Source organism: Lutra lutra, chromosome 13 (assembly GCF_902655055.1).
Source record: "Lutra lutra chromosome 13, mLutLut1.2, whole genome shotgun sequence".
NCBI lineage: Eukaryota > Metazoa > Chordata > Mammalia > Carnivora > Mustelidae > Lutra > Lutra lutra.
The window spans coordinates 2,145,879-2,168,659 of record NC_062290.1 but is presented as its reverse complement, the minus strand read 5'-3'; positions in this window follow the sequence as shown (position 1 = coordinate 2,168,659).

Sequence of the window (22,781 nt, the reverse complement as noted above, 5' to 3'; positions counted from 1 at the left end):
TGACCACTTTTGTGTTCATTTATTATTTATTTTTACTGTGGAATAGTTGACACACTGAGTTACATTAGTTTCTGGGGTACAGCACAGTGATTCGACAGCTCTGTAGGTCATGCTGTGCTGACCACCAGTGCAGGGCATTTCTATTTGTAATTCCCTGAGGGACCTCGTACTGCTCTGCATGGTGACCACACCCACTTCCATTTCTGTCGACAGTGCAGGCTAGGTTCCCTTTTCTCCGCATTCTTGCGAACGCTTGTTGCCTTTTGTCTTTTGGACGATAGCCGTTCTAACAAGGGTGAGGTGACCTCTCAGTGTTGTTTTGATTTGCAGTTCCCTGATGATTAGTGTTGCTGAATACCTTTTAGTGTACCTGTTGGCCATCTGTAGGTCTTCTTAGGAAAATGTCTATTCGGTTCCTCTGCCCATTTTTAAATTGGATCGTGTGGTTTTGGATATTGAATTGTATGACTTCTTTCTATATTTTGAATATTAGTTCCCTCATCAGATACGTGATTTGTAAATATATCTTCCCATCCCCTAGGTTGCCTCCTCATTCTGTTGATTATTGATTGTTGGGCAAAAGCTTTTTAGTGTGATAGAATCCAACTTATTAATCGTTGCCTTTGTTTCTCATGCTTTTGATGTCAGATTAAAGAATTTCACCAAGAGTGACATCAAAGAGCTTCTACCCTGTGCTTTCTTCCAGGACTTTTACAGTTTCAGAACTCATGTTTAAGTTTTTAATCCGCTTCAAGTTAATTTTTGTGAGTGATGTAAATCAGGACACGGTTTGATTTTTCTGCATGTGGCTGTTCAATACTCTCAGAAACACTCATTGAAGAGACGGTCCTCTCCCCATTGAGGACGTTATTCTGGAATCCCTTCCCAAATATCAGGTGGTCTCACACATGAGGGTTTATTTCTGGGCTCTCGAATCTGTCCAATTGGTCCATGTGTCTATTTTGTACACCACTACCATACTGTTTGACTGCTATGGTCTTGTCATGTATTTTGAAATCAGTAAATGTGACGTCTCCAGCTGTCCTTTCTCAGGGTTGTTCTGGCCATTCAGAATCTTCTGTGCTTCTATAAAAATGCTAGTTTTTTTTTCCTCTTTGAAAAATGCCACTGGAATTCTGTAAAGTTGGCATTGGATCTGTAGATTCTTTGGGCAATACGGACGTGTCACAATATTAATCCTTCTGATACATGAACGCAGGCTATCTTTCTGTTTGTTTATGTCTTCCAGTTCTTTCATCAAAGTCCTGTGTGTTTCCGTGTGTGGGTCTTTCACATCTTTAGTTAAATTTATTCCCAAGTACTTTATTACTTTTGATGCAATGGTATATGAGGTTGTTTTCTTTATCTCTTTGTCAGGTAGTTAACAAAGTATCCTACAACTTTACCGAGTTTACCGGCTTTGTTGACAACTTCTTGGAGTCCTGGGATGGAGTATCTAGGACTTTCTTAAAAAAAAAAAAAAAAAATATATATATATATATATATATATATATATATATGAGAGAGCGAGCATGTGGGTGGGGGGAGGGGGAGAGGGAGAGGGACAGAGGGAATCTCAAGCAGCCTCCCTGCTGAGCACAGTCCCATGTGGGGCTTGATCTCACCACCCTGAGATCATGACCTGACCCGAAATCCAAAGTCAGATGCTTAACCCACTGAGCCATCCCAGGCTCCCCTCTAGGACTTTCTATACAAGTAACCATATCATTTGCAAACAAAGACAGTTTTACTCTTTACTTTCTGATTTGGCTGCGGTTTATTTCTCTTCCTGCCTGTGGCACAGGGTAGGACTTCCAGAACTTCACTGAGTAGGAGTGATGAGAGTAGGCTCTCCTATCTCATTGGTGATCCTGGGGGGAAACTTTCAGTGTTTTACCACCGAATATGGTGCTGGCTGTGGGCCTGTCATACATGTGGAGGTATGCTTCTGCTGTACCCAAACATTTGAACATCTTTATAATGAAAGGACATTGTATTTTGTCAAATACTGTTCCCACATCTATTGAGATGATTATGATTTGTATCTTCATACTATTAGTGTCACATTTATTGATTTGTATACATTGAATCATTCCTGCCCCCAGGGGTAAATCCCACTTCATTATAGCATGTGATTCTTTACATATACTGTTGGATTCAGTTTGTTAGTATTTATTGAGAATTTCTGCACCTGAGTTCATCAGGGATATTGGCTCTCCATTTTCTTCTCTCCCCCCCCCTTTTTTTTTGTAATGTCCCCATTGGGCTTTGGTACCAGGGCAATGCTGGCCTTGCAAAATGAACGTGGGAATATTCTCTCCCCTTCAAAGTCTTCCCCTTGGAACAGTTTGAGAAGGGTTGGTGTTGATGCTTCTTCAAATGTTTGGCAGAATTTATAGTCTGGATTTCTTTGTTTGATAGTCAGTTTATACAACAACAATGGGTGTTCAAGTGTATGCCCCGGTCGTCTTTGTTGGGTACTTAATGAGGATCTTCCCTTTCTTAATACAGAGGTTTTTACGAATAAAATTGCTAATGATGAGACCCTTTCAATGCTCAGGATAAACGCTTTTGGTCGTGAAGTATTATTGTTTGGCTGTACTGCTACTTGTGGTAATTTTTATATCTAGTTTATAATTTCTGCATTTATTTTAAGATGTAGAGTTTGCCTATAGATTTTTTGTTCCTATCCTCAGGTACTTTTGGCATTCAAGTTATGATGGCTTCATAAATAATGAACTTGTGATTTTCCTCTCTCGCTATCTTCACACGCATGTGTGCATTTATATACAGAGAGATAACTTATGTAATACAACAAGTATAAGAGGTATCTGTTCCTTGAAAATTTACAAGAATTGGAAACCAACTTTAAAATAATCTGGTCTGGGTTCTATTTTAAAAAAAAATAGACCTTTCACATGATTTTCTATTCCTCTTTTTAATTTTTCTATTTTAATCATTTTCTCTGGCTTTCTATAACTTTTATAACTAGTTTTGCCAATTTAAATACCTTTAGGAAATAATCCATTTAATTTGAATTTTAAAATTTGTCAGCTAAATGTTGGATATTCTTCCCAAAACATTGTAAGCATTGCAGAACATTGGTAAGGAGAGTCTTCTCTGATGTGATAGAGGACCGTGTTCTCCTGTTTTGTTTTCTTTAACATATACGTGCATGAAAATTAGTATCCAAATAATTAAAAATAAAACAAAGCCAATAATGTGATTATTATTTTTATCCTACTGTTTGGTGCCTGCAGCATGATTTTAGTTCATTGCTTGAATATGTTTAAACAAATGCTAATCACCATGTTCCGGGAAGAGCTTTCTTCTCTGCACTAGAAACACCCACAGGCTGCTCACGGCGAGCTGGGACCTACAGTCCCTGTGTCACAGAGGCCGCCACGTGCCACCCCCGTCTCAGGGTTAGCACACCTTAGAGACCTGCGGGTCTGCTCCCTGCCTCTGGATGGCACTTCCTAAGCGTCTTGTCATACAAAACAGCCACACATTTAGAGGCTGAAGCACCAGCTTGTCCTCTGGCACTTCCGGTGGCCAGAAGCCTATAAATCTCAGGGTCGACAGAGCTGTGCATCCTCCAGAGGCTCCAGGGATCCTTTGGATCCTTATCCCTTGTAGCTTCTGGGGTTCCTCAGCCTTTGTGGCCACATCGCTCTGATTTCTGCCTCCTTCCTGGTATTACCTACTCATCCATCACCTCCAAGCACACCTGTCGTTGGAATGAGTGTACACGGAGAGTTGAAAATGCTCTTCTCATCTCGAGATCCTTTAGTTCACCTGCAAAGACCCTCCCTCCAGTTAAGCTCCCATGTACAAGTTCCAGGAGCTAGGATATGGACTTCTCTCTTTGGAGGCCACCATTCCACCCTACAGCCTCCACCCCTGTTCCCCCCTCTGAAATAACATCTGTCCCATGTGCGACAGACATTCACCTCATCCGAACATCACAAAAAGTCTCAACCCATTAAAATATGGACTCTAAGTGCAAAATCTTAAGTAAATACCATCAGCGTGAAAGTCCCATGTCTCATCATCTGCTCAGGTCAATCAGGAATGGGGAGACTCTCAGTATAACCCATGCTGGGCAAAATTCCAATCCGTCTCTGCACCTGTCACACCAGGAAACATGTCATCTGCTTCCACAGTACGAAGGTGGGGCAGCCCAGGACAGCAGTCATAGACAGTCCTATCCCTTCAGAGAGAAACTGGAAATAGGAAGAAGTCAACCGTCCTGGGGGTCGTTGACATCCAGCAGGGAAAACTCCACTAGGTTTCAAGGTGCGGGGATAACCCATCTTCTGCTCCTTGATGATCTGTCCATTCTCTGCACTCACAGCTCCAGGCTCTGTTCTCAGAGCCATCCAACTTCTCTTGAAGAGACGCACACGTTTGCACATAGGTAGCCCACCAGCAGGCTCCCAGAAGTCCAACCGCCTTCCTTTTGTCCCCCTCTATCCCCTTCAGCCCAAGCTGGCGGGGTTTCTGCTGATATGACAGTGTCGATCTCCTGGTGGGTCCCCATGTACGTCACGGGGGCTCCACCTCATTGGACAAGAACATTTTCCATAGAGATTTCCTGAATAATAGGGTCTCCATTCCTGGCTCTGCTGGATGATCCAGTGGACCCATGAGACGCATCATCTTTTCAGCAAAAGGCTGTCCAGCTGCTCCCAGGGATGTCTCTCCACAGCTGGCTTTGTTCGCAGCAAACCTCCTCAGGAGCTGCTTCTGTACATCCCTCAAACCCTCATCGTTGGATGCCCACCAGCCCACTGGTTCTTTGCTCAGTGCATCCCATTGCCCGTGCATTTCGCTGTAAGCCACGAAGAAAACCCAGATGCACTCTGTCCACTGCCCAAGTCCAAAATCAAGTCCGCGTTTTCAGATAGCTCTTCTGGAAGCTCACTGTTTCCCTATACGAACCATCTCCCTTAGCTTCCCGCTGCCGCTGTAACGAGTCACCGTACACCGATGGCTTCAAACAACAAGGCTTCATTCCCTCACGTTCTGGAGGCCTGATTATTAAAGGAGGGAGTCGTCAAGCCCGTGCTGTTCCCAGAGATTCTACGGGGATGCGCTTCCTTGCCTCTTCTAGCGTCTGTAGGTCCCTGGCTTCCATGGCCCGTGGCTACACAATTTCTACCCCTGGTTTTGCGTTGCCTCCAGCTGTTTCCCCACAGAGGTGGCTTCCCCACCTCTGTTTCTTACAAGGATATTTGTCATTGGATTTAGGGCCCGCCCAAGGACTTGGGATGATCCCTTCATCTCAGCACCCTCCACTTAATGCTCTTCAAAGACCCTTTCACAAAGGAGGGATTTCGCATTCTGGGTTCCAGGCACTAGAATGTAGATTGGAAATGGGGTCACCTGTCAACCGCTCCACCCAGACATTCTCCCAGGTGGCCCATTCCGCAAGCGGACGGAGGCACTGCAGTTCACTGTGTGGTGAGTGTCCCGATGGCCAGCTGCGTTCTTTCCACAGAGCAGCCGGGAATGTCCTCCATGAAGGGCCTGTCCAGTCCATGGAGGAGCAGGGACGGCTGAGTGGCCTGAAAGCCACCAAGGGTGCCTTTTCAGATGCGACCTCATTGAGACCCTCAGGGGACCAAGTGTTGGAAAATGCTGACATTTTACAAATGGGATCAAAAACGTCCTCAATGACTTGATACTCACCAACAAAGTCCCTAAATTACTTGAATATTCATTCGCTTCCACTTCCATTTTAGGATCGAAGAACCTTTAAAAAAGACAAAGTTCGTCATTACTTTAAGGAAAAAAAAAAGAAAGAGAACAACAAGAGTATAGGTAATCCCTGCGTATTGAAGTAATTCCAGATGATAAAAATATTGAAAACTCACATTTATTTTGTGACGTTAGGCATAATCATAATACCAAAAGCTCTAGATGATAGTCCTGAGAAAGAAAAGTAGACATCGCCTTTGACTTTTGAATGCCGGTGCCACAATTCTAAGTTAAAGACAAGAATACAGAACTCAATGCTATATTAAAATGATAATTCTCCATAAACAGACAGGCTTTATCCTGGTAACGGCAGATTGGCTCGTGCCACTGGCAACTTTGGAATTCAGTAGTTTTAATAAATAATGGATAGAATAAAGCGATAACAAGTGTTCAAGTTGTGAAGGGTAGTGAGACAGCCCACAGTGCAACCCTACTCCTCGGTTTGGGAACAGACGGTGGCTGTCACATTTGTGGGGTCCCCTGGGCACCGCTCTGACCCCACCACATCTCAGACACATCTCTTCTCACTTCCCTTTCCCTCAGAGCTAACCACTGTCCTGACCTTTTTATTTTTGCTTCTCATTTCCTTTTCTTTAAAATGTCACTACATACGTGTATATCCCTAAAAAATCATGCTGTCTGGTTTTGAATATTTTTGAATTTTACATAAATATGATCCTACAGCATGCATTCGTGACTCAGCATTGTATCTGTGGGTCCCATCTGTGTTGTGGCTTTAACTGGGCTTCATTTTCACTGCTCGATAGAACCCCACGGCAAGCAGCGGGGTAGACCAGCTAGCCCGGTCCATTGCCTAAGTGTCTTTGCAGGTACTTTTACACACATGAAAACAGAAGTTGTGTTCTGTTATCTTATTTCTCACACCCCCATTGTGGACATACTATATGAATGATCCCCAACCTTGCTCTCTTTCACTTATGTATTTTGAAGCTTTACCATTTGAGCACATAAGTTCAATAAACCTTTTACAGTCGTATAAGGCAGCCAGTCCTGATTATGTGGGTACTCTAATTCATCCAACCAAGTCCCTTTCCACAGGTGCCTATGTTGTTTACAGTTTCTGCCACTGTTAAACAAGCTCAAGCAAAAAATTTTTTACAAGTAACTGAGGGCAAAAATCCCAGAAGTGGAAATTCTATGAGATTTTTATAGATGCAGCGAAATTCACTTTCTAACATGATTTGGCCAGACTGATTTATTTTCCTACCAGTAGTGAAAGCGGGGACCCATTCATTTCCTCTCAATCTTGCCATCTTGGTGAGATATGAAATTTTGGATTTTTGTCAATCCAACAGGTGTAATTTTAATTTGCATTCTTTCATGATGGTATTATAATGATTTTGAAGGATCTAAGTTTTTAATTTAATGCAAATCTTCGAATCTCCAAATCTTTCCCTTTATGTGCTTGTGATATTTGAGGCAAGTTGAAAAGCTTTCCCCTCCCCACAGTGACAAAGACAACTTCTTTTATTATCATTATTTGTTAGAGATAACTTCATATATGCTCATCTAACAGTGTATCATTTTGCCTTGTGTAAGCATTTATAATAGTTTGATAATGTTGCCTAGCTTTTAAATTAACTATTGAGGTTTCTCTCAATGTCTTCAAATCTTTGAACAAGTGTTCTTGCTGAAAAATTAATAGTCTGAGCAAGTTCAGGTTTTCTGGACGTATTTCTCCAATTGCAGCAAACAAATAAACACACACCAAAAAACCAACCAAACCCATAATGAAATGAACATCAGTAAATAGCTTTTCTTGCTGAATCAAATGAGCCACTTAGAAATTTAGCTTGGTGGTAGCCATATCTATACCTGTCTATCTGTCCATCTATCTATCTATGAGACAGACAGAGAGAGAGAGAGAGAGAGAGAGAGAGGGGATTTCTTTTCTTTTCTTTTTTTTTAGAAATTCTGCTGATAGGTATTTCATTCTGAATGTTGTAACTTTTCTGCAGGTGGTTGGGAATATGGTGATGCGTGCTTAATCTGGTAACGCTGGTGTGTAACGTCCTGTTTAGCACTGTTGAAGCATCATCGACTAACAAACCATCCGCACATCCCCGTGCCTGGAAAGCATGACATTTGGGGTTCACATCTCTCCCCGTCCCTAGGCTGGCGTGGTGAAGCGCACTGACTTTACGTTAACAAAACGTGGCCTCGTGACCGACAGGCAGCACCCGGACAGCCGTGCAGTTACGAGGGCGGCAATGGGAGTGGGGAAGAGCACAGCTGCCTGCGGCGGGGTTGATATATGGACACTGGCATGCAAATGTCACAGAATTTCCACATTTTATGAAAACCACTTGGAAATGTAAAGGCCACTCTTGCCCAGTGGGAATGCAAAAGCGGGTTGTGGGCTGTCGGCTCCCAAGTCCGCCGTAGAGAGATAGCTTCTCCTTGCAGAGATCTCTGTCTCATTACACTTATTCTGCTAAACTGAAACTCACGGATTCATCGGCAAAAATCTGCCGAGTGTCTTGGGTCAGGACGCCGCTCAGTGAGTGTGCGGACAGGAGCGCTGCCTTGTGGGGCTTTCGGTCCACTGCTCAGAGACAGGTATGGGAGAGCTTCCCAGAAACAGACGATCTGTGTTGGACTTCCGCTAAGATGGCGGCCAAGATAGACAAGTCAACTGCCAATTACCAAACGATGTTGAGAAGTGGGATGGAGATAGCTGAGATTTGCTAGGAAGGAAACACGACAGAAGGATGGGAGTGTGTCGTTGTGGAGAAGTTCTGATGACCTCGAACACCATCTTGTCCCGCTGGTGGTTTCCAGTCTCGACAAGCCACCTGCCTGCAGACAGACGCTAACAGAGGGTCGTGCAAACTCCTGAGCGAGTGACGGGGTGGCCCTGTCGACAGCGAGAGCAGTGGTAGTTGTACATATAACTCACTTTTAAATAACTCATTTTTTGAGTCAGGTTTGAGTAACTGTATTGAATACCTTTGTTGTTGTTTTGTGTCTAGATTTGTTCTTGTGGCAGGAAAACATTGATAAAATACGTCATTTGTAGGGCGCCTGGGTGGCTCAGTGGGTCAAGCCTCTGCCTTCGGCTGGGGTCATGATCTCTGGGTCCTGGGATGGAGCCCTGCATCAGGCTCCCCGTCCAGTGGGGAGCCTGCCTCTCCCTCTGCCTCTGCCCTTCCCCTGGTCGTGCACACTCTCTCTGTAATAAATAAATAAAATCATAGAAAAAAAGTCATTTGCAAAGGTAGGCTGCATACAGTTTGAGCTAACTCGGGATGTCCAAGGGGGCTATGGGATTTTCTGAGGGTAAATAGTAATGTCCCTGGGGACAGCATGTTCAAGCTTGTCCATGATGCAGTTTGAGGCATCATCTGAATGAATCTGTGTATTTGCTATTAATCAGGGTTGAACTGTGAAAAGGCAATGATTTCTTGGTGTAATTTCTCTGAGTAAAGAATTGATGAAATAACGCATCTTGAAGGCTTTGGGGGAAATGCCCTCCGCTTCCCCTTTCAGAACGGCTAACATGCTGATGAAGGCTAGCAAGCCCCCATACGTGTGGCTTACATTAGAAATTCAAATGTTGAGGCATCGGACAACGCCTATGAAGGCCACCAGTGTTTCAAAAGAGGCTCCCTTGAGGGGTGAGCTCCAAATGCAGGAATTCTCCCCAACTTTTTCACATAATTCCTGATTCAGGCTGAAGTTGATTGGATCCTCTCTTGCCTGTTAGAAAGGCCGTAAGCCAATAGGAATGTAGCCAATATAAATGACGTGCAGGTGTCCGGAGCTGGGCAGAGCCGTCCCCGGCGCATTTGGAAATTCTCTTGTGTCCCATGCACTGTGCTGCTGGAGGGCTGTCCTGCCCCCTCCCCCGCGGCCCAGGCCGGGGCTGTGCTGGATCAGTTGGGCAGTGCACAGTGCCTTTGGCTCCCTGTGGCTGAGATAAGACACCGCATAGCAGGGCTGGGTGATCTGACCCTCGTCGATTTGCTTCCAGTATCTCAAACCGTTTCTGCGTGTGCTGTGTTTACTAGCTCCAAGTTTATTCTGCTCAGACATTCTCCCCTTTAATCTTGTCAGTCCCTCTGTGTTTTATGAGCAATTAAATCCAGGAGTGGTTTTGGTTTGTTTCTCCTTACACTTGTCAAAATGCACGTCTGCTGTCTGAGTCGTGTTTGGTGTCAGGGAACGTCCTTGAGCCCCTTGGCAAGAGCAAGAGTTCACATTGGGATGAACACAGACCAGGTCATAAGAAAGTGTCTTTGGTTCTGCTGCTTGTTATCCAGCACTTCCTGGCTCGATGGCCCAGCTGGCCCTGCCTTGCTTTCCCAGCCGGGTCCCTGCCCCTCACATCTGTTCACCCATGTAGGTCACCCCAGCCCATGCAGAGTTGGATGGCAGCAAGACCCAGCAGGATGTGGCTACAGGGCATGTCCCCCTGGAGCGCTGGTCACCAGGATGGGGATGGGATGGTCACCAGAGCACAAAGCCTTCCACCGTGTGTCCTGGGAAGAGAGGGTAGTTAATTTTCAAGTGAATTAATCGCACAGATTTTTCTTTGTGGTCTGCTATCATCAGAGGATTGCCTCTTGTCTTGGGAAAGAAAGGGGGGGCCTCAGCTGATCATTCAGATTTGACCCATAGTCTGAAACCAGAGGGCCTGGCACTGTAGCGGTGGTGTGGTCAGACAGCAGTCAGCTGGCCCGTGGGGCCCAAATGCACACGCACATTCCCACTGAGGAACGAGATGGGTGTTGACATCCTCTGGAAATGTTTTATAAGTGTTTGGTCAACATTCGTCCTGGGCTTGCTGAGAGCCTGTGCATGAACCCCCGCGGCAAGCCCACCTCCGTTCCACGTGTGTGTTGAGCTCGCTCAGGTAGGATGCTGGATAGACTTTGGACCCCCAGGGGTCTTCCATTTCCCACTTTGCTGAGTCCTGCTGTGAGACCACAGGATGAAAGTTCAGAAGTTGTTCTTGGTCACCCGCCGTGGTTAATGGCCCAGGAAACGGGACCGAGACAGGTCAGGTGTTTATCCAGAGATGCAGTTTGCAGTGAGGCTGGGGGGGAGAACCAGGCCTCCCAGGTACCGTCCAGGGTCCCTTCCAGTACAGGCACTGACTGTAGGGTCTAGGGGTACAAACTATGTGCGTGCGTGCACACACACACACACACACACACATGAATACATTCAAAATGTCTTAGAAGGAAGAAAGAGGAAATCTTGCTGAGTCCTAGCATCACCAGTGGGTTTCTTTGAACATCATAAAAGCCCCTTCCCCAGCCTAACTGCTGCTCCCTCCCCCCACCGTCGTCTAAGAGTCGTGTCTGCGTGAGATGTTTGTAGATAAAACTGATGGTCTGTCTTAAAAGTGATCGTGCCAACCACATCGGAATGATGTCCCACACGTCCTCCGTTCTCCTGCTTGACGGGCAAGAGCATCTCTACTAGCAGACAGTGTGCATCTCGGCCTGCTCCTTGCTGTGTGAAAGATGGCACCAGCTCCGGTGTGGACCCTGGGTCAGACGGAAATGCAAGCGATGACGTGAAGCTCGAAATAGCAGCCTGGTTGATTTCCCAGCAGCAGCGTTTGGAACCCAGAACCAGCCACGGAGGAACTGTGATGAGCTTGAGCTGGCAGGTGTCTCCCTCTGTTCTCCAGACGGAGGAATAATCTGGGCATTGTGTTCATCTACGAGAATTCACCAGGGCGAGAAGCTATGACCCCGCCACCATTCAGCCTGGAGACGTGAAACCCTGCTCCTCGACCTCCATCACTGTCACCAACCCCCCAGAGGGATGGGGCCAGCCTTTGTCACTAACAGCCACTGAGAGGTGGTCAGGCTGGCCTCATGCCGCGGAAAGTGGCCCAGAACCAAACGTTTGTGCTGTCCTATGTGGAAGGTCTGGGCCTCATTGAGGCAATTGCCTGCTGTTTTTAGACATGATGTCTGATGGTCTAGAAGGCCACCAGCTTCTTTGGAAAATTTTAATTTAACTCTTTATTTTGAAACCATTTTAAATTTACAGAGCAGTTGCAAAGATGGTCCCAGGAACTCCTGATCCTTCATCCAGCTTCCCCTAAAGTCAAGATCTCACAAAAGCATGGTGAGTCTATCCTGGGTACCTCCGGAGACACGCGATCCCATGTCACTGAAGATAGCTCAGGCTCTCTAGACTTCACCAGGCTTCCCAGTAGACCCCGTATTGCCTTAGGTGTCAAGTCTCTATAAATCTCCAACCCGTGACAATTCCTCGGTGTTCATCATGATCTTGGCACTTTTGAATAATGTAAGCCAAGTATTTCAGAGAATTTCCTCCAAATTGGGCATGTCAGGTGTTTTCTCATGATTATGTGGAAGTGATGAATTTGGGGAGAATGTCATGAGGTGATGTGTGCTTGTCATCTCATCCTGTCAAGGGGTGTGTGATGTCATTGTCCCTGTCACCTGTGAGGTTTGCCTTGATCACCCGTCTCAGGTGGTCTGACGGGTCTCTTTTGTGAAGTCACCACCTTTCCCTTCCTCAGAGGAGGACAGCGCAGCTTCGTTTCCTCGGGAGGGAAGGAGAAGAACTTGTGGAGGGATAGTAAAGCTAACACAGGGTCTAGGAGCTTTGGGGGAGTAGGTGCTTTGAGGCTCTGTCAGTATCCTGCCTCCCCCCAATGCTCCCAGCTTGCTTGCAGGTGCTACCCCCGGGGGGTTCCCACGGTCATTCCTATGCTCTCGGTCCTGCATCTTGACTAGAATTCCTCCACCTGTCCCATTTTGCTTCTGCAACGCTGTCATTTCTTCACCTCAAGGTGGACTCGCGGCCGTCTGTGTTTTCCCCGGGGCAGACTCCAACACAGTCATCGTTGCTCTCTGTGGCTGGAATTGTTCCAACTTCCACTGCTGGTAGCCCTTTGGGTTAGGTCCTGTCCACATGCTCCCATCCCTGCCCCAGCCCACCCCCAATTTTTTTTTTAAATCACTTCCTTCCTTTTTAGCCACGAGACACTCGAAGCTCATCTCACGCTTCTGCTGTCCCAGTCCTGGAATCAGCCAATTCCCCAAGGAGCCCTGCTTCCTCTTATTGGAAACAGAAGTCAGAGAGCTTCCCAGGTGCTGGGCGTTCTTACTGCTGGGCCCTCTGAGCAGGCAGACATAGAGAAAATGTGCGTGCATATGAACCCATATAGGCACACACCTTTATTTCTGTGTCTAGCCGTTTGGCACAGATTAAAATATGTGGGAGGTCATGTTGACATCTCTGACGCCAACCCCAAAGACCAAGTTTCATTCTAGCGTCCAGCCCCTTGCTTCTCTGTAACTTCTTTCTGGTGACAAACCCGGGTCTCATTATCTAGAACACATTTACTGATTTTTTTTAACTTGGGTATAAGGTAAAGTATTTCCTGACTGGCTGACCACTCCTCTAAACTACACCGAAAAATTGCCTATAGAACACAGTTCTCCTGTATCCAGTGAGCTAGGTCCTATTAAAAATGGTAACCCTGGGGGCGCCTGGGTGGCTCAGTGGGTTAAGCCGCTGCCTTCGGCTCAGGTCATGATCTCAGGGTCCTGGGATCGAGCCCCGCATCGGGCTCTCTGCTCCGCGGGGAGCCTGCTTCCTCCTCTCTCTCTCTGCCTGCCTCTCTGCCTGCTTGTGATCTCTCTCTGCCAAATAAATGAATAAAAAAATCTTAAAAAAAAAATGGTAACCCTGTCCCTTAAACCGCCCCATTTCCACCTTCTTAACCGCCCACAATGTCGCTCAGTTTTTTTCCCTAGCAATTCCCATATTTGTAAAAACAATTTTGCACAGTTAGTAAATCACGTCTCTGACTAGGATGGAAGATGCTCAAAGAGTGAAGACTTGGTAGGTTTTGTTCAAGGTCATGGCCCCGTCCCTAGCAGAGCGCCCACGGTGGTCTCAACACATACGTGTTATGTGAAGCGATCACAGACTTAGACAGACCTGGGAATTCAGACGTCCGTGGAACAGAAGTGGAGCCCAGAGAATTCAGCACTCCAGCAAGCGATCTGGAGAAGTAATCAGAATTTTTCTACTTCCCCCTTTCTAGGACACCAGCTTCTCCAGGATGAGCCGTGGCCACTCTCGAAGGCTCGTGGCAAGCTGGGGGCATCCGCAGCAGATCCCTGGATTCGACTGAGCTCCGGCTCGCTCCCAGCCGTGCAGTAGCCCGAGTCTGGGTTCTGATTCCAGGAATATTGACGATGTTGGTCTGAGATAGGGCCTCAGGGATTTTTAAGAACTGTGCTCTAACACGCACAACATAAAGTTCACCGTTTAATAATGTGTGGAGTCCAAGGGCATGAAATACAATTACGCTGTTGGGCCACCATTACCACCACCCATGACCAGAACTTTCCTCTCGGCAAACTGAAACTGCATCCCCGTCAAACACGTCCTCATGCCCTGCCCCAGCCCCCGGCGCTCACCATCTATGTTCTCTGCGACTCTAAGTCCTCTTGGGGCCTCGTACAAGTGGAATCCTACAGCATTGGGGTGTGTGTATGTGTGTGTATCTGGTTTATTTCTTTCTTTTTTTAAAAAAGATTTATTTATTTATTTGACAGACAGAAATCACAAGGAGGCAGAGAGGCAGGCGGAGAGAGAGGAGGAAGCAGGCTCCCCGCTGAGCAGAGAGCCCGATGCGGGGCTGGATCCCAGGACCCTGGGATCATGACCCGAGCCGAAGGCAGAGGCTTTAACCCACTGAGCCACCCAGGTGCCCCTGTATCTGGTTTATTTCACTCAGCATAATGTCTCAATGGTTTACCCATGTTGTAGCAGGTGTCGAAATTTTTTGCCTTTTTTTTTTTTTAAAGGTTTTATTTATTTGACAGAGAGACACAGGGAGAGAAGGAACACAAGCAGGGGGAGTGGGAGAGGGAGAAGCAGGCTTCCTGCCAAGCAGGGAGCTGGATGCAGGGCTTGATCCCAGGATCCCGGTGTCATGACCTGAGCCAAAGGCAGACACTTAACAACTGAGCCACACAGGAGCCTCCAATTTCTTGCCTTTTCAAGGTCAAATAACGTCCCATTGCGTGTATATGCCACAGTTGGTTTCTCTGTTCATCTCACAGCAGATACTTATTTCTGCCTTTCAGTCATTGTGAAGAATTCTGCGACACACACAGGCATGCGAGCGACGGGGAAGCTACCCGCGTCATTACTCTGGGTCTCTGTCAGAAGCGGGCCTGCCTAAACATGGATGTCACCATGTCCCCTTCCGTGTCGGATGGAAACCCATGTGCCGCAGGCCTCCTCGTCACACACCGTGCTCAGAGGAGGGGCTGGTGCTGTGCCGGCGGCCAGAGGCTGTTGAACGGATGAACTCGTAATGAAGAGCACAAAAACGTGTGTTTCTGGAAAGAGGCGCTGGGATGAAAGCTGGAGGCGTTTCCACAGTGAGTTTCCAGAAACAGATAGAGTGTCAGTGGGTCCGCTGCAGCCCTAAAAGCAGAGCTTCCTTCCGGCTTTATCTTCCCCCCGCCAGCGCCTAATCCGCTCGCTGCGGTGCAGTGAACGCGCCCTCTGATGGGGGGGGGTCGGGAATGAAATTCGGAAATGAGACTTTAGCTCATTCAGATCATTTCTTTCCGCAATTGCTCAGTGTGTATCTACCACATTTTGGTGGGTGCCTCCCCACCCGCCAAAAATATTTCTCCGAACGCCTTTCCGAAAAAACAAAATGTATTCAGTAAGAGCTTTGTCCTCAGATGAGCAGCAAAGTCCGTCTGCGGAAACCCCAGGCCCGAAACAAGACAACAAAAGTGAGCGACTTGGAGAGCAAAGAATAGTGTTTTTTCCCCATCTGCGAAGACATCCCGTTTCTCCTAAGTTCTGGTGGCAACCCTGAGGGGGTGACGGTGCTCCCTGACCCCGGGAAGATGGGGGGCTTCTTAGCAGGTTCGCACCTTACCTCCCAATCCTAAACCATGGCTTGCCCCGAGGTCAGGGTCATGCTCTGAAGCCCAGAGGCTCCTGCCCGGCGCTCGCTCCCGTCGCTGTCCTGACTCTCGTCTGCGCCAACATGGGGGCCAGCAGCCTCCAGGAGGCAGGCTTCCCTCCTAGCATCTCAGGCTGGAACCTTCCAGTTCGGGGGAGGGGGCCTGGGGAAGTAGACTGTGGACCAGCAGGGCATGGGCAGAAGAGTTCAGAGCACCCGTTCCAGAGGCAGAGCAGAGCGTGTCTGAGGTAAAAGAAGTAGAGTAGCATGCGAGCCCGGACGTCGGCCTCGTCTTTGCGGCAAGAGACAGGTGCACCGCCTGGTAAGTCGATGCGGCGTCTGCTCCCGGGGGAGCCAAGGTTGTGCTCAGGGGAATGACGGTCATAGTGTTGCAGCAGCTGGGTCTCTGTCCCTACATGTGCTCATCCCCGCAGTGGCCCAGCAGCATGGGCAGGTGGCTCGGCCCAGGCAGGGGGAGGTCACTCACATTTGCCTTCCCTTCAAACACCGGGGTAGGTGCAGCTCTGGGGGGGGACCTGCCCCCTGCCTCATACACAGGCACACTTCTCTGTCTCTGTGTCTCCAGGTCCCTCTCTCTCCATCTCTGTCCCACCTCCTGCGGCTCTCTGAGTTCAGGCTGCTTTTCTAACTACCCGCCTGGTAGAAAACCATGACAAGAAGGGCACTCTGTTCCCTCCTCTTTATCCACAAGCTGCCCGCCAGCACCCTGATCTGTCCCTGCAGAGCCCTGAGCCCCCTGTGATCCCACTGACTATTGGGGGGCCAGCTAAGTGGCTGTGGGGTTCTGCTCCCATGCCATGCCTCTGGCCCATGATTCCTCAGGGAGTAGAGTGGCCGCATGACATGCTGAAACGGTGATCTGCACACTGTCCCTCTGCCGACATAGTGACGCTTGTTAATAGTGATACTATGATATTGTGATTCATCGTAAGAACGCTCTATTTGGTCTTTGTCCCCACTTCCAGCACAGAGCTTGTAAATCCTGGGTTTTCCTGGCACAGAGCTCCAAAAATGCTCGTTTTCCTGAGCGAGGTAAGCAAGGACGTTCCCTTTGTGACGTTGAGGAGGCGATTTCAGCCACCGCTAAGGGAGGCACCTGGTGAATCAGCCCCGGGTTTGATTAGGGGTTGGAACTTTCAGCCACACCCCTGACCTCCAGGAGAGGAGAGGAGGGAGAGGAGAGGGGCTGGAGAATGGATCAGTCACCAAAGGTCAGTGGTTTGATCCATCATACGGACACAGTGAAGCCTCCATCAACTTCCCAAAGGACAGGCTTTGGAGAGCATCTGGGTCTATGAAGATCTGGAAATTCCTGGAGATTGGTGCACCCAGGGAGGATGTGGAAGCCCATGCTCTTCCCCGTAGCTGCCCTGTGTGTCTCTTCATCTGAGCTGTGTCCTTTTATAATAAACCAGTGATCTCGTCGGTAAAACATTCCCGAGTTCTGGGAGCCCCACTAGAAAATTACTCAGATCCAAAAGGGGGTTGTTGGAGCCTCCAGTCTGGAGTCCAAGGGCTCGGGTGACAGCCTAAACTTGGGGGTCGGTGTCTGAAAGGCACGGGGGCGGTCCTGTGGGACTGAGCCCATAACCCAGGAAATCTGAGAGCACCCTCAGCGGGGGCGGGGGGGACGTCACAGTGGAGTTGCTCGGCGGTACAGGAGACCCCCCACACCCCCACTACCTGTATCGTCACTGGGTACAGATCACTTTTGGAATCCCAGATGGATACAGGCGGCTACCCCGTTTTCCTGAGGGACAGATGAAGGGTGGAATGACCAGAGGAACTAGGATCTGTTGATCACCAAGTACAATGCTTTCCTTTTTTTCTTTTTTTGGTCTGCGCTCCCGAGTGAGAAGCAGATGATGCGAGTGAGAAGCAGATGATCGTTGCAAACCACTTCATGTGAATGACAAACACAAATGAAACAAAGGTTTCGTGACCAAGCTTACTCACACTGCAGAGGATAAGGAACAAAATGCAACAGAGTTACTAAGAAGAAGGTTGAGGTGGGAACCCCAGTAAGGCAACTGGAATCCACGTCAGGGCTTACTGTGAATTGATTTCCTTTCCCCGTCCCGGGTGGCGGCCCACATTTCCCAACCACTAGCACCATCACGTACCAGATGCTGGGTGTTGGGCACGGCTCATTGAATGTCCAAAGAACGTATTTGAGGAAGATATTAATCGTTCCGTTTTGCCGATGGAAAATGAAAGCCCGGCCAGCCCACGTGACATGGAGAAACCCCGTGCTTCTCACAAGCGCTCTGTCGCTCCTCTCCTGCAGCGTCTGTGGCAGCGGCGGACGCCTGCCCTGCTGGGGCTGGGTCGACGCAGGGTCTCTGGGGCCGTAGTTGCTCTTCCGAAGGCTGGACTGGGGATGCCGGCCAATGCCTCAGCCACAATCCTTCCACGTGGCTGCGTCTGGGAGCGTGGGATGGAAACACGGCTCACCCGAGCGGGAGCAAACACAGCTTCTCCCCAGCTGCTCCGCTCGGCTCTCGTTTCCCACCTGGCTTGGAGCACAGCCCCATCCTGTCCTCTCTGACAGCACTCCCCGGGTCAGGACTGGGCTGACGGCTGCTCTGCATCTCTCTGTGAAACTTGCTTCTCTGGGGATCCGGCAGGAGCGGGCACGGGTCCCACCGGAAGTGTGTGCGATAAACTGCACAGAGGTTCTCTTCCTTGGGTTCGGCTTTTCAATCTGAGACCAATTTAAGGAGGGAAGCTGAGACTACACCCTTCTCCACTACCTCCATTCCCTCCCGATCCCTCTGTTTGGAGCACGTGCATGTCCAGTAATGTGCTGGGCCTCAGAAAGGAGGGTGGGGGCGAGTGAGTAACGTCATCCTGGTCCTTACCTCGGTGAGGAGCTTGTTCAGTGGTTTGCAAACCTTAGCTTGCCTGGGGACCCCTTGGGGGGCTTGATGCCACACGGATGGCGAGCTCCCCCACCAGGTGTGCGGCGGGCCAGAATTCTAATAGCCTCGCACCTGCTGCCGGTCCCAGGACCCCCCTCTGAGAACCGCAGATCGAGTCATAGGGTCCACGCATGCAACGGCTCCAGACTGAAATGGAGCCTCGCTGGGGCTCTCTGGGCTCCAGGGGCGAGCAGGGCCCTCGTGGTTAAGGTTGGCTCACACTGAAATGGGTTTGAAGCTGCTATCCAAGACCTCTGTCCTTTTCCAAAGGCTTGCTCCCTCCCCGAAGCTAGATGCCAGTGATTGGCAGGTCCCCGGGGTGCACCCCAAACGGGCCGATGCAAGTCCATCTGTCGGAGCATATGTCCTGAAAACCAGAGGCCTCCCTCCAGGGCTCATTATTTACCAATCGCTAAGCCGGCAGCCGCGGGCGTCTTCCCTTGCCTGCCGCTCTGTCTCTGCCGACAGTACGAGTCTGACAGGTGCCGCCGAGCGCCGGCCGACGTCCTTCTCCTGCCGGCTCCACCCATCACCTGCGGACCCTCACAGAGACTTCTGTGCGGCGCGGCTCTCCCGGTCTTAATAAGCCTCGGCAAAATTTGCGCTACATTTCCCTCTGCTCTCATGGTAGCTGTTAGTTACAGGGAGGACCATGGCCCGTGCAAAGTCCGCTTTCTCTTCAGCGGCTGAACATGGAACAGGAACATCTTCCAGACAAGCCAAACCCACAGGTGCCTTCCGAGCACGTCGGGATGCCTGCAGGTCCCCGGGGGCCTGGCACAAGGCGCCCAGGGCTCCTGATTCGGGAGGCACTGGCCACCTCGAGGAGTGACGGGTGTGCTTGGAGACTACCGTGTTTGGGGAGCACCTCGGCCGCCTTTCTCACCTTTGTTTTGATCCGTTTGCTGGAGTTAGGTCGCACGAAAACCGTTATTATTTACACAGTATTATTTGAACAGGCAGAAAAGAAGATTGAAGGGCTGTATCTATTTTTAAGATTTATTTATTTATTTACTTAGGAGAGAGAGAGAGCACGTGCGGGGAGGAGTGACCGACAGAGAGAGATTCTCAAGCCGGCTTGGTGCAGAGTGTGGAGCCCTACATGGGGCTCGATCAAAAACCCTGAGATCACAACCTGAGCCCAAACCAAAAGTCAGTTGCTTTACTGACGGGGCCAGCCACGCACCCCAGAAAAAGTATTGCCCAATGGGAAAGGACAGTTTCATTTTCTGTGCTGAGTTCCAGTGAGACTGGGGTTCTGTCTGATAGAAAGAGCACACACCCCGTTTGTAAGCCGGCCTCTGCGCTCCGGGCCCACGTGCACACACGAGGCAGCTCAGAGCGACGGCAAACTCCAACCCTTATTCCAGCTCTAACTCTGAGATCGCACGGGTCCAAGGCCTGACCAGTACTTTCCTCTGACGGAGTGGGTCCTGCAGCGCAGGCTTAGCTCAGTCATCTCATGGTTGGAGACATCCTTGAAGCACCCCCTGGCCTGGGTGCTCGTTGGGAAGTAACCCAGGGCTGATCCCCGAGCGCAGAGCTGACGCGGACCCGCATTCCTGGGTCCCGACCAGCAGAGAGAAGCTGCGGGAGGGCAGTCGCTGCAGACAGACGTCTGTCCGACAAGATAACGGGATAGGACAGACCATGAGGCAAGTCAGTAAGGACCAAGGTCATGTCCTGGCGCATTTCACGGCCACAGTGGCTCTGGGTCCAGCAGGGACTGGAACAAGCCACGTCCCCAGGCCAAGGAACTGGTCCCTCTTCCTAAGGAAGCCACACTGGCTCCACATGTTCTGGTCCAAGGGAGAAGGGCCGCGTGCGGGTACTGTGGCCTGCACCCAGGATGTGCTGAGCGGGCCCAGCACTCATCTCCCAGACCCTGAAACAAACAAAGGCCACAGGACGGTGGCAAAGGCCAACATAGGGCAGATTCTTCCGTGTCCCCATCGGAGCACGGGGCTGACACCCGGCTCTGCCAGCTGCTGGGGGCATGCCTTTCACTCCGCCGAGCGCGGCCAAGCAGCAGGGCCCCTCAGAGCCTCTGTTGCCTGTGGACTGCCCGCGGAGCTGCTGGGGGGCGCGTGCAGAAGAGGGAGCGGAACAGACACGATGGGGAGCTGAGGCTTCTTGGCCCCGCCCACAGGGACACCCTGTCCTAGTCTGTCCTCGTCGATGGCACATCCAGAAACAGTGAGCGCTGGGGTTCACCCGGCCCAGCTGTGCCCACTGCCCCCTTCATTCCCCTGTGCTGGAGGGCAGGCGGCCCATTTCTCAGGTAAGGAAAGTGGGGCTCAGAGCGCTATTCAAAAAGTCGCAAGGTCATTTGGGAGCCCCAGGCCCTCTCACGTCCAGGGAGGGTGCCTGCAGGCTTTCCTTCCTTTCTATGCTTTTTGGTCTGCAAATCCAATAATACTTTAATCTCAAAATTTTAATGTAATTTAATTTAATTAAAAAAATCCCCCTCCCCTACATGTCTCAGGCAAAACGACTGGGGCCAAAGCTTTCCCCTGTGGGTTCAGTGCGGTGATGTCTCCTGCCTGCTGGCTCAGGAGGTGGGGAGTGGAGGGTGCTCACATGGGGCCTGGAAGGAATGGAAGCTTCCGCCATTCACAGCCCGGGGAGCAGGGCCTGCGGCAGGGGTGCAGCTCTCCCTAATCCCCAAATAATGCAAATCCAGACCCCAAAGGAGGGACCTGTAGCCCCTGGGTTGGGGCTGAGGGCAGAAAGCAAAGGAGCCGGTGGAGAAGCAGACGGCCCTCCGGCCCTCCGGCCCCAGGAAGCTCCCGTAGGAAGACGGCAGCTGCCCCTCAGCAGAGCCCCAAGGGCAGACGTCTGAGCCAGTGAGGAGTGGCGGCGGCGCTGGGTGTCCCCGCAATCCTGCAATGTCTCTGTGCGCTGTCCTGGCTGATGGGCGGAAGCGGGTGTCTGCCGGGTTGTCCCGTCTCTCCTGCGGGCAGCACAGACCAGGCACGTCTCCCCAAGCTGTCTTCCCTGAAACGGCCTCTCCACCCAAAGCCCCCCCCCCCACATACACACACACACACACACACACATGCACACACATGCACAGGCACGGACGCGCGCGCACACTCACGCACACACGCGTGCACCCATGAAGCGTGTCATCTGTAAGTTTCTGCCGCCACCTACAGGCTCAGCGGCAGCAGGAATCCATTGAAGAAGAAACCACGTGAGATCCTAAAATAGGATCCCTGGGCCCAGGGGCAAACGCTTCTTTTTCAGTTCCAGGGCCCAGAGGTTTCTGCTGGGAAAGCAGGTGTGTGCTCCGTAGGCAAGTGGGCTACCACCGCGAGTTAGTAGAACCTACTTCCCTGTCTCTTGAGCTCTGATGTCACCAGGCATGCATGTGTGTGCAGGTGTCTGTCACCGACTCGGACGTGGACTTCTATGTCTACTGCCCAGTTACGCTGGGCTCTGAACCCTATGGGACATCAGTGCCCATAATATTCTCAGCAAGGTGCTCGGTGTCCGTCTTGCTCTCGATGGCCAATCTGATAGGCGGGTCTTTCTCCTTCCACCAAGGGCTATCGTGAAGCGAAGTTCCCCTTTCAGCTTTGCGGACGATCTCACCCGGAACCTAAAGCCACAGACCGTCTGGACGGCGGCATTCTCTACTCTCCAGCTCCGAGAAGGGGTCAGAGCCACAGCCTGGGGATGGTGATCTTTGGTCTTCTTATCTCTGGAATTGCTGCTTGGAAGACTTCCAAACAAGACGGTTGTAGGCATATCTGCACTCCTCTAAGCGTCCTGAAGAAGCCTGCAGGGAACGGGGAACAACGTTTACAGGTAACTACATGGGGCCAGCGTGTGAGGCTGTAAAGGGTGGAGATTTGCGTCCAAGTCTGGGGTTGGAGAACCATGTTCTTCCAGACTTTCTCCAGATACCCTTCTACCTTCTGTTCTGAGGACTCCAGTCACCTTTCAGAGATGATAGTTAATTGCACCGTTCACACAACCAACTCAAACACGAGGAAGAAGCAGACAGGTTCAAAAACATCATTTTCTTTATTTCTGATCAGTTCTTTTGTTTGCTCATTTGTTGGTCTAATTAAAGGCGGACTTCTTGTCCTTTCGCTTGTAATACGTTGCTT